At 33.8% G+C, this 13,087-nt stretch overlaps 1 long non-coding RNA gene and 1 pseudogene across 1 annotated transcript; one reads left to right on the plus strand and one right to left on the minus strand.

Annotated features, from left to right (window-relative positions):
* Nucleotides 1-1,441: 1,441 nt before the first annotated feature.
* On the plus strand, nucleotides 1,442-2,310 carry LOC105765265 (late embryogenesis abundant protein At1g64065-like; annotated as a pseudogene).
* A 4,961-nt stretch (nucleotides 2,311-7,271) lies between these two features.
* On the minus strand, nucleotides 7,272-8,048 carry LOC128035412 (uncharacterized). Its single transcript, XR_008191887.1, has 2 exons — nucleotides 7,909-8,048; nucleotides 7,272-7,472 (listed from the first exon to the last, which is right to left on the minus strand). It is a non-coding gene; the product is annotated as an uncharacterized LOC128035412 (long non-coding RNA).
* Between the last annotated feature and the right edge of the window lie 5,039 nt (nucleotides 8,049-13,087).

Genomic DNA, 13,087 nt, shown 5'->3' on the forward strand with positions numbered 1-13,087 from the left:
AATGTTTTTTTTAATAAAAGCAATATTCGAAGTTTGGGATTTTCGAGGGAAATTGAGCCCTAACGTATTGGGTTCTGATTTTCTTTGTTAATCTTAAATAACCGAGGATATTCTTTATTCAAAGTGCATGAGTATAAAAATCATTTTTTGAACTTAACTTGTTGTGTCCTAACGTATTGGGTGTGGCATGTTACTTTCTCAAAATGAAGATTTTTGCATAAAATAAAAGTGATATTCAAAGTTCGGGAATTATGAGGAATTGTACCCTAATGTATTGGGACTCGATTTCTGTACATGACTTGAACAATTGATTATCCTTTTTCAAATTCCATCATTTGAGCTGATTTTAAAATCTTTTTAACCTTCGACACTAAGACATTAAATGATCAATTTGGTACAGATTTTGGGCGTCACGAGGGTGCTAACCCTTCCCCGTACGTAACCGACTCCCGAACTCATTTTCTCAAAATTCGTAGACCAAAATAATTTTTTAATGTGAGCCGATCACACCTTAAAAAATGATCGGTGGCGACTCCAACTTTATTTTTAAAGTCGACAACCAAATTTTTGTTTTCAAAAAAACGGTTTCGACAGGCGTATTTTCTGAAATTGTAAAAAAACCTATTTATAGGCTAAATTAGTAAGTCAAATAAACTATGCTAATAAATGCTAAATATATTATACTAATAAATACTAAATCTTCTAAAAAAAATAAATTTTGTTTAACTTGACTTACAAGGAATCTCTTAGAATTTGAGTCACACAACTCTAACACGGTTCAATCTGATTCAAACATTCTTGAAGAAACTTTTCAAACAAATATTTATTGTTTTTATGAATGCTATTTGTAAAAAAAAAATGAAAGTTAAAATATATCATAAGTCCTCATACTTTTTGAAAATTAGGAAATTAATTTTTATACTTCTATTTCATAACTATTTTCCGGACTTCAAAATTCAATATAAATGTTAACCTATTGATTTTTTATTAAATTTATTAATGTCACATTTTAAAATAAAAAATTCAATTTATGACTATATAATTAAAAGTATTGTAATTAGCTTGAATTAAAAAAAAACATTTTAACCCTAAATTTCATGAAAAGAAAAAGTTAAACTTAAAAAACTGGCACATTTTAACCAAAACTTAAATAATTCTATAAAAAAATTGTGCTATTCTCCGCAAAAATAATTAACAGAAATGGGGTTTAGCGAGGTTAAGTGGAACACGTGTTATACAACTATAGGTGAGACACAGTTAGGGGCAGAAGAATTTTGTCGGCCGGCGTTAATTCTGACCCACTAAGTAAAAAGGTAAATACTCAATACACTTGAATACTCATTCAACGCGGGTTGTTCGAGAAACCCTAAACCTGGATTTCAGATATAAATACATTGTCCCCATGCTTATAACTCGTACCAAAACTTACAAAAAGCAAAAATCCAAGCCTATATCTTCCATTCTTGATTCTTTTTTTAAAGAAATCCTAAAGATTCTCACCCCTTTTTTTTTCTTCTAGAAAAACAATATGCAACAACAAGAAGATCCCCAGGCCAAGCCACTTGCACCTGTTCAAGATTATCCAAGAAGCGACATGGAGTTCGGGGGAATTAAACCCAAATCTTTACGCCGAGAAGAAAAAAGCAGTAAATGTCTCGTTTACGTTCTCATCATCACGGTCGTCCTAGGAACCATTCTTTTGACATTCGGAAGTATCCTTTTACGTCCTAGAACACCTGGTTTCAAGTTCCGATCAGTCCAGGTTAGAAATCTCAAGTACGTAACTAACTCAACGTCTCCGTCCTTCAACTTCACACTTATAACGCAGATCGTTGTTGAGAACACCAATTTTGGAGACTTCCGGTTCGACAACACGACCGGGAGTGTTGTGTGGTTTGGTAGTCGTTGGAGAGTTCAAGATACCTACTGGGAGAGCTCAAGCTAGGAAAACCGAGAGGTTGAATGTTTCGTTTGATGTGAGCTCGGTTCGGGTACCGAACACCACGAGATTAAACGGTAATATAAGTTCTAGGATTTTAGAGCTGAGCAGCCATGTGAAATTGAGTGGGAAATTGAATATTATGAACATAATGAAGAGAAGAAGGCACCCTGAGATGACTTGCTTCATGAAACTTAATTTGACGGGGAGTTCCGTACATGATTTAACATGCGACTGATCATATGATATTACGGGGGGTGAATTGATCTTAATTTTGGTTTTCTTTTTGGCAGAGTTTTATGCCACCCTTTCATTAAAGGGTTAAAGCTTATAAGATCAATATGTTTAATTAGAGATTCCAATGTACATGGAAGACGGATTGAGAACATTTTTTTATTACTAGTTTTTGTAAATTTCACTTCATTCTTTTGATGATATTAGTAAGGTTTATATATGTTCCTGGTCCCTATACTTTTCAATTTTTTTGAAATTCAGCCTCTACAGTTTCCTTTCTTGAAATTTAGTCCCTCTACTTGTCTATTTTTGAAAATTGAAGTTCAATTGCTAAGTCTGTTAATAGGTTTCCTATAAATTTATTCAAAGGTTTGATCTAAAAATTAAAGTCTAATTGAACACATATTCATCAAAGAGACTAAATTTGAAAAGTCCAAAAAGTACAGGGACTAGATACAGATATAGACCTATTAGTAATTTAATTAACAGTGTTAATTACTGATTCTGGTTTCACATATTGGCCAGAGACGGCAAGGCGTGTGAGTCCCTGTGGCTTAAGAAGTCAGTCAACTTGCTATAACTTCATCGGCCAATGACTTTGAAAGTAAATGCTTGGGCCACAGCCCTTAGCCCCGCCCGTCGCTGTTGAATGAAACGAGTTGAGCCCCAGGACCCTATTTTTTTCTATTATTTTGTGAACACTTACCTGCTTCTTCTTCCATTTAGGCTGCTTTCAGCATTAAATTCTCATAACTTGATGTCAAATTGTATATCATGTTGGAAATAATTAAATCCCAAATTGAAGTTTGTTTGTGGTTTTAATTGATTCAAGACAAGTTGTGGGAAGTGAGCTAAGCTTAAACGTGTATATGTTAACTTCATCTTTTGATGCAAGAGTTGGATTGTTTAATTATTGTTAATAAACTCAACAACAGTAATTTAGATTTATCCATTTATGATCAAATTATTGAGGAAACTCGAATGTTGGGTGATTAGTTTTTGTGTGTGTGTGTTTTTTTTCGTTTTGCTCATAAATCGACCAATTGTGTAGTCCATATTCTCTCGATGAGAATATAATTTATTTTTGTTTAAATTATCTAAATATTATTCACTGAATTCTGTTTAATAATATTTTTCTTTAAAAAAGGGAAAGTAAAACTTTTATATTTATAAAGCTACTATTGGAATTAATTATGTAAATATGTATGGTAGTTTTTGTGTATATCTATTTTCTTTTAATTAGGAGATTAGATGCTAAAGTTTAGGAGATAATATTTTGTTTTAATTAGGAGATTAGATGCTAAGTTTAAGAGATAATATTTTGGTTTCTATCTTTGTATTTTACTGTGTATATATGTTCTTGATTTTGGGAGGAATAAAACACAGAGAAAATTCCCACAATTCTTGTTATTTTTTCATGGTATCATGAGCAGGTTTTGAACGTGTAAAGTTTTGCTAATGGCTGGTGGGAAAGGTGATTCTGGTCACAAATTCGGCGAAGGGGCGGTTGTGCGAAAAACGATTTCTCCGTACGATATAACCTCACTTGATAATCCTGGACTTGCAATCACTCAAGTACAATTGAAAGGGGAAAACTATGAAGAATGGGCTCGTTCTTTCCGAACGGCGTTGCGTGCTAGGAAGAAGTTCGGATTTATTGACGGATCGATTAAAAAACCAGATGATACATCAGACGACATTGAAGATTGGTGGACCATTAACTCGTTGCTAGTTTCGTGGATTCGGAATACCATTGAACCAACTCTTCGATCCACCATATCTCATGTCGAGGTGGCTAAAGATTTGTGGGATGATATTCGAGAAAGATTTTCAATGGCCAATGGTCCAAGAATCCAACAACTCAGGTCTGATCTTGTAGAATGCAAGCAAAAATGTTTGACTATTGTCAATTATTTTGGAAAATTTAAACTGATATGGGATGAATTGGCGATTTTTGATCAATTGCCGACTTGTAAATGCGGGAATTGTACTTGTCAACTATCAGCCGAGTTGGAAAAGCGACGAGAAGAGGAAAAAGTTCACCACTTCCTGATGGGATTGGATGGGACATATAGCACGGTTAGATCCAACATCTTAGCTAACGATCCGTTGCCATCCTTGAGCAAGGCTTATTCGATGGTTATTCAGGAAGAACGAGTGAAGACCATATCTCGTGAGATGGAAGATCGCTCCGATGTGATGGCTATGGCGGTGCAAAGTCGAGGCCGTGGAGAAAGTAAGGAGAAAGGGGGGGTTTGTTCCCATTGCAAACAACCGGACATGATATTGATAATTGTTTTGCTATTATTGGTTATCCTGAATGGTGGGGAGATCGACCCCGAGGAACTATGAAGGGTGGAAGCCGTGGCAAGAATTTAGGCCAACGTCAATCAAACAGTCGAGGACGAGGGGGGTAGCGAGCTAATGTTGTCCGGACCCACACAGAGGGAGTATCGTCTTCAAATGCTAACACTGATGATACTGAAGCAAACACTTTGCCTGGGCTTAGCAACGAACAGTGGCAAGTTTTGCTCCAAACCTTAAAGGGTATGAGATCAACTACGACTGAGAAGATAACGGGTAAGAAATTGTCTTGGATTATTGACACAGGAGCGTCAAATCATATGACGGGTAATCTAAAATTTTTACGTAGGTAATCTAAAATTTTTACGTAATATTCATAAAATTCCTAATTGTCCCGTCGGGTTACCGAATGAGAGTGAATCTGTGGCTACTTTGAAAGGATCTGTTGCTCTTGGAGGAGATTTATTGTTGCGAAATGTTCTATTTGTGCCGAATTTGACATGCAATCTTATCTCTGTGTCACAACTTATGGAAAATGCTTATTGCTTTATCCAGTTCACTAAAAAATTATGTGTTATACAGGACCGTACCTCGAGGATGCTGATTGGAGCGGGTGAACAAAGGGTAGGACTCTACTACTTTCGGGAAATTCCAAGGATCAAGGCAATGAGGGTGACTGCCGGTAACTCGTTAGAAATGTGGCACAAGCGGTTAGTGTAACACCCCTTAACCCCAAACCGTCGTCAGAATAGGGTTACGAGGCATTACCGGAAGTATCAAACAGTTTACAACAAATCTGCCCAATCGCGCAGCAGTTACTAAATTACTTATAATTTTAACTACGGAACTCGAAATTTAATTCCATAAATTTTCCCTGAAACTAGACTCGTATATCTTCCTACCATAAAAATTTCATAATTTTTGGTCCAGCCAATTAGTACAGTTTATTAGTTAAAGTAAGCCCTATTTCACCAATTGACTGCCCTGACCTCTTGTCACTAAAAATAAAATTTCTCATTGTAGGATTGTCATATGAAGTTATTACTTGTTTCTACAGAAAGTAGACTCAATAACGATTCTATACATATAAACTAAAACTCATAATTATTTTTGTACCATTTTTAGTGATTTTCTAAACTTAGAACAGGGGACTCCAAAAACAGTTCTGACCCTGTCTCACTAAAATTCACATATCTCAAAATATAAAATTCATTTTGCTAAACCGTTATTTTTCTATAAAAATAGACTCAACAAACTTTCATTTCATATATCATTCACCCTCTAATTAATTTTATACTATCCTAGGTGATTTTTCAAAGTCACATTACTGTAGCTGCTTGAAATCTGTTTATTTGCAAACTTTTACTCTTTCATGATTTCCATGCATGATTTATCATCTAAATATACATATTACCAAACATTATCACATACTCACACATCTTCCTTTAGCAATATCATAGATACAAACATTCAAAATGACTAATCCCTATACATCACTTAGGTATATACATTACTTAGGTATGTACATTACTTAAGTACATGCCACATTATCAACAGAAAGGTACATCACTAAAATGTCTCTGAGGTCGGGATTACTTTGGATGCTGGATCGAACACTGGTTTTTTACTAACTCGCATGAAACAACCGTCTGTTGAGTATGGGTATACTCAGTGGTATTACCATAATTCAAATTAATAACATTAATCGATAAATTATATATATATATTTCATTTATGTCTACAATTATTCATTAATGATCTCATACATTAAATCAACTTGATAATTAATAACAATAAGCAATAATTCAAATCTTATATTTAATTGTATTCATGCATTGTTTCACTATCTAAATTTTATTGGATTTTCAACATCTTATTCTAATAACTCATTCCAATCCATACAAACTCATTCATTTCATCAACTCATTCATTATCCTTTCTATTTATATTCAATTTATACTTTAAATCTTTTAACACTCCATTTATTCATTAAATCCATAACTAAATTTCAATAACTTGTATTCAGTTAAATTCACATATTATTTCACTCTTTCAAATTATTTTATTTTCACTTCTCATTTCTTAACAATAGCTATTTCAATTCATATTCAAGATCATTCAATAAAAATTTATATTATCAAAATTATTCACTTACCTCTATTAACTTGACTCAGATCTTGGCGGATACACGGATCCAACCAAAACACACCAATACGGCACATTATGCCTAAAACGGTACATATAAACTTTATAAGACTTACCTTAACACATTAATGATTCACTTTTGTCCACAGCTTATAATCTTAGCCCAAAGTAGATTTTACAGAACACCCCGGATATACGGAACAAATACAGAGAGCACAAATGTGCTAAACAGAGAGCACTGACGTGCTAAATATCAGAGAGCACCAACGTGCTAATAATCAGAGAGCACCAACGTGCTAATAATCAGAGAGCGCGCTAAAGTTCCTTAATAAGTTCCTTAATGGCATGCCACTAATATCCTGGTAGTTCTAAATTCCATCTACTTGGGCATTAAATCTGAATCTCATTTATTTAAATACTTTACAAAATTATTTCAAAAAGGATTTATCATTTCTCCGTCATTACAATTTACTACTTATTCCACCATTCACATATATCACACTTATTCACAATTTAATTCACTTTTATTTCATTCATATATATATTTTTAATTCATTTTCCAATCGAATTCATGTACAATTCAATATCAATATTCATCTATTTTTTTTAATACTAAACATATTATTCAAAATTCAACAATTACTATTAATAAATTCAATACCAATACGTATTTATCATTCAATTCAGTCGTGATGCTTACCTCAATTTGCTTATCATGTATATTAATTTAAATTTTAACAATTAATAATTAAATTCGAATTATAGTAATACTAACCGGAATTTCTCTCGAGTCACTCCTTGTCCACTTTCTCCTTTCCTTTCTCGGACAATGACTCGTACACGACATTAGCTACGTAATTAAACAATTAAAAATCATTAATACACAATTTCATTAAAATATTTCTTTTTATACCTAAACTTTACCCAAATTCTAATTTAATCCATTATCAATAATAATTTTATTTTCCCAATCTAACTCTATATTCTCTCTTAATTCTTACCATAAACTCAATTTAGCTCTTCAATTTCACCATAAATCCCTAATTTCAGGATTCTCTCAATTTAGTCCCTACTATTCAAAACTTATGTTTTATTTTACAAATCAACCTTTTACTAACTTTTAACTTAAAATTCAATCATTTTAACCTCTAATTCATCAATTAATTCAACATAACTCATGTCTAACAATCTACTAACTTTTAAAATATCAACATAAATCAAGTAGTATTTATCTCTAGGATTCCAAAAACTTCAAAACTAAGAGAAAAGGGATTAAATTGACTTACCAAATTAACTCTGAACCTTAAAACCCCAAATTTCTCTTTTTCTTTTTCTTTCTTTCTTTCCTTCCTTCCTTCTCTGTTTCGTTTTGCTCTCTGTTTCTTTCTTTCTCCCTTCTCTGTTTTGTTTTGCTCTCTGTTTCTTTTCTTTCTTTCTTTGTCATATATATATAATAATATAATAATATTTTTTTAACACATAAAAATCTCAGATTTTTATACTTATGCCGCCTCAACTTTGAAAATTGGCATAATTGCCTATTTGGTCCTTTTAACTTTTCTTTAATCTATAATTAAACTTTTATCCTTACTTCAATTTAGTCCTTTTTCATAATTAACCATCGAAACGTTAAAATTTCTTAACGAAACTTTAATACTACCCTATTAACACTCCGTAAATATTTTTATAAATATTTACGGCTCAGTTTATGATATCGAGGTCTCGATACCTCGTTTTTTACCCAATTTACCTAATAATTTCTTTTAAATCACAAAATTCACTCATTTAAAAATATTTCTAAAATCAAGCTGAACTTATAATTATTAATTAATAAATTTTTCTAACGTTTTCATCGGATTTAGTGATCTCAAATCACTATTCTGACACTACTGAAAATTGGGCTGTTACAGTTAGGTCATCCATCTATGCAGATGACGAAACTTGTTTCGAAGGTAGATAGAGATAGTAGGGATGAGATTTTGAATAAATGTTGTGATGTGTGCCTTCGAGCAAAACAAACTAGAGAAGTTTTTTCTTTAAGTGAACATCGTGCAGTTGATATTTTTGAATTAATACATTGTGATTTATGGGGTCCTTATAATACTTTGTCTACTTGTGGAGCATCATATTTTCTGACAATAGTTGATGATTTTTCAAGGAGTGTGAGGATTTTCTTGATCAACAATAAATCTGAAGTACCTTCAATGTTTAAAAATTTCTTCACTATGATCAAACGACAATTTGATAAACAAGTAAAGATGGTACGTAGTGACAACGGGAAAGAATTTACTTGCATGAAGGATTATTTTGTGGAACATGGTATGTAACACCCCTTACCCGAGACCATTTCCGGAGTCGAGCACGAGGCATTACTTAGCTTATCTTACCAATTCGGAGCATAAAAACTAGGTTTGAAAATTTATTTCACTATTTACAGCAAATCTGTCCAATCGCGCAGCAGTTACTAAATTAATTATAACTTGAGCTACAGAACTCGAAATTTAATTCCGTAAATTTTCCCTGAAACTAGACTCATATATCTACTCACCATAAAATTTTTAGAATTTTTGGTTCAGCCAATTAGTACAGTTTATTAGTTAAAGTCTCCCCTGTTTTACCATTCGACTATTCTGACCTCTTGTTACTAAAAATAACTTTTCTCGTTATAGGATTTTCATATGCTATTCCCACTTGTTCCTACAGAAAATAGACTCATTAAGGAATCTAAGAATGTAAATTTCAACTCATAACCATTTTTGTACAATTTGTAATTATTTTCTAAACTCAGAACAGGGGACTCCAAAAACAGTTCTGACCCTATCTTACTAAAATTCACATATCTTAAAATATAAATTTCCTTTTGCTACACTGTTATTTTTCCATGAAAATAGACTCAACAAGATTTAATTCCATATATCATTCACCCTCTAATTCATTTTATACCATCCTAGGTGATTTTTCAAATTCACGTCACTGTGCTGCCTGAATTCTGTTTCTTTGCCAAATTTTATCCTTTCATGATTTCCATGCATAATTTATCACCTAATCTTTCATAACAACAAACACCTTCATCCTTAACCATTTTAATGACCATACATCATCAAATACTTACACATCACTCATTAGCAAAATCATCATTACAAACATACAAAATAACTAAATCCCTATACATGCCATAACTCAAACGTGTTTCGATATAAAATACCGAAGCGGTTGTAGTTGATAGTGTGGACGATCTCCGACTTCTTTAGGATCCTTGAAGTAGCTTTGCAATACTATAAGAGAAAGAGAAATAAAAGAAGTAAGCATAAAGCTTAGTAAGTTTACTAGCAAATAAATAACAATATTTAACTTAAATAATTAAACTCAATGTCTATATCTCTAGTTTACTCTTTAGTTAATCTCATACTAGTTCTCTTACTTGTTTACTTAGAATACTTGTGTGCATAACTTACTCAATCCTTGCTGCATCGTTGAACGTCAATTGATGGTATAATAAGTTCTTAAGTCTTACAACTTACCTGAGCTTGTCATTCATGCTTTTAACTGAACTTTCATGTACCTGATTCGTTTACTAGCCCGTTGAACCACATTGGAATAATAAGGATACTCGGTCTCTTCGATAATAACATGCCAAAGCCATGTCCCAGACATGGTCTTACATGGATGTTCTCATGTCGGTGCCCATGCCATGTCCTGACATGGTCTTATAGGGACCTCTCATCTCGTGCCAACGCCATGTCCTGACATGGTCTTACATGGGACCTCTCGTCTCGGTGCCCATGCCATGTCCCAGACATGGTCTTACAGGGGACCTCTTATGATCTTAAGGATGCCAATGCCATGTCCCAGACATGGTCTTACATGGGATCTCTTTACCCAAATGTCATGACATTCGTATCCAGTACCATCCTTATGTATCAACGGGACTTTTAAATTTTAATTCTCTATCATTTCATGCTTAGATCATCATCAAATAAATTCATAAAATAAATTCATAGTTGCTGGAAAATAACAGCATTGATAATAAATATGGAAATATTGCATTTATTTACCGTAAACTTACCTCGGTACCAATTATAGCCAAATTCACCAACTTAGTCTTCAACTTTATTCTTCCCTTTGTCTAACCTCGAGTTTCGTACTTCTTGATCTAAAATAGTAAATTTAACTTATTTAATAATCACATTCATCAAAACAGCCCTCGACTCTAACTTTTCAAAATTACAATTTTGCCCTAAACTTTACATAATTACATTTTTGCCCCAAGGCTCGAAAATTAAACTTCATCTCTTATTCTTATGTTTTATAACATTATGAACATTTTTCCCTTCTATGGCAACATCAAATTCCCACTCTAACATGTACTTATGAACATTAGGTATTTTTACCGATTATGTCGTTTTACTCGTGTTCAATTAAAATCGCTTAGCAAAAGTTGTTTAACATAATTTCTAGCTTCATATTCTATCATAAAACATCAAAATAAACACTTTTCACCTATGGGTATTTTTCCAAATATAAACCCTAGGTTAAATTATTGCTAGAATAAGCTAAATTAAGCTAAGGGATCTCAAAACGTAAAGAACATTAAAAGCGGGCTTGGGATCACTTACTATGGAGCTTGGAAGCTTGAAAACCCTAACTATGGCTTCCCCCCTTGCTGATTTCGTTCATATGAAGAAGATGAGTATAATTTGTCATCTTTTTCCCTTTTAATTCATTTTAATTACTAGATTACCAAATTGCCCCTAACTTAAAAATTTTCTATTTCACTTATCTCATGTCCATTTTTGTCTACCAAGTTACCAATGGTATAATTACCATATAAAGACCTCCAATTTAAAGTTTCATAACAATTGGACACCTCTAACATGTAGAACTCAACTTTTGCACTTTTACAATTTAGTCCTTTTGACTAAATTGAGTGCCCAAACGTCGAAATTTTCGAACGAAATTTTCACGAAATCATTTTGTGAAATTGTAGACCATAAAAATATAAGAAAAATAAAATTTTTCTCATCGGATTTGTGGTCCCGAAACCACTGTTCCGATAACCTCAAATTTGGGCCATTACATGGTATTATTTTCCAATCTTCATGTACCGACACTCCACAAATGGGAGAGTCGAAAGAAAGCATAGGCACATCTTAAATGTTGCGCGTGCTCTTAGATTTCAAGGATCGCTTCCTATCAAGTTCTGGGGTGAGTGCATTTTGATTGCAGGTTACCTAATTAATCGAACTCCTTGTTCGGGTTTAAATGGAAAGACGCCATATGAGGCTCTCTATGGTCGACAACCAGATTTTGGTCACCTAAGAATTTTGGATCTTTGTGTTACGCTCACTGTAAGACTAGGGATAAGTTTGCCAGCCGAAGTAGAAAATGTGTGTTCATGGGTTATCCTTATGGGAAGAAAGGTTGGCGTTTATATGACTTAGAAAAACTAGAATTCTTTGTCTCTAGAGATGTTATTTTCTTTGAAGATCAATTTCCTTTTGCTACAGCTTTTGCAAGTCAGTCCATGATCGACACAATTGCACTCCCTCAAAGTGAAGGACTTGACGAGGCATGGAATGAGGTAGTGGTTTCAAATGATAGTCAAGCTATTGATGTAGATGAGCAGCAGGCTGAAAATGAAAGTAGCGAAATTGATACTCGAAGTGGTGAAGAATAGTTGGGACGTGGACGGCGTTTAAAGCAGTCCTCAGTTCGGCTGCGGAACTTTGTCATACACACCATTCAGAGGAAAAGTCCATCCCCAAAATTCTCCCCTCCACGGTATTCGCAAGGTAAGTCCTATCCTATAGCGCATTATGTGAACTGTGATAAATTTTCTGTGCAACATCAGAATTTTCTTGCAGCCATTACCGCAGAACGAGAGCCGAAATCTTATTCTGAAGCTGCTAGAAGCAAAGAATGGCGTGATGCCATGTCTAGGGAAATCGAGGCTTTAGAAAAGCAAAGAACTTGGGAGATTGAGGATCTTCCGAAAGAGAAAAAGGCACTCGGATGCAAATGGGTGTATAAAATAAAACATCACTCTGATGGCTCCGTTGAACGATTCAAAGCTCGTCTTGTGATTCTTGGTAATCATTAAGTGGCTGGAATTGACTACTGCGACACATTTGCACCGGTTGCAAAGATGGTTCTTGTTCGGGTTTTTCTTGCTATTGCAATGCACCAAGCAATGGGAATTACATCAAATGGATGTGCATAATGCTTTTCTACATGGGGATCTTCGGAGGAAGTTTATATGACGATACCACCGGATATCGAGTAACACAACCGGAAAAGTGTGTAAGCTTGAAATCTCTATGGGCTCAAGCAAGCGCCAAGATGTTTGGTTTGCCAAGCTTTCGACAAATTTTAAAAGATTATGGATTCAAACAATCGCATTCGGATTACTCACTTTTTACCTTGCAAAGAGATACATCTCAAGTCAATGTTCTCATCTATGTTGAT

The sequence above is a fragment of the Gossypium raimondii genome, chromosome 12, assembly GCF_025698545.1.
Source record: "Gossypium raimondii isolate GPD5lz chromosome 12, ASM2569854v1, whole genome shotgun sequence".
Taxonomy (NCBI): Eukaryota; Viridiplantae; Streptophyta; class Magnoliopsida; order Malvales; family Malvaceae; genus Gossypium; species Gossypium raimondii.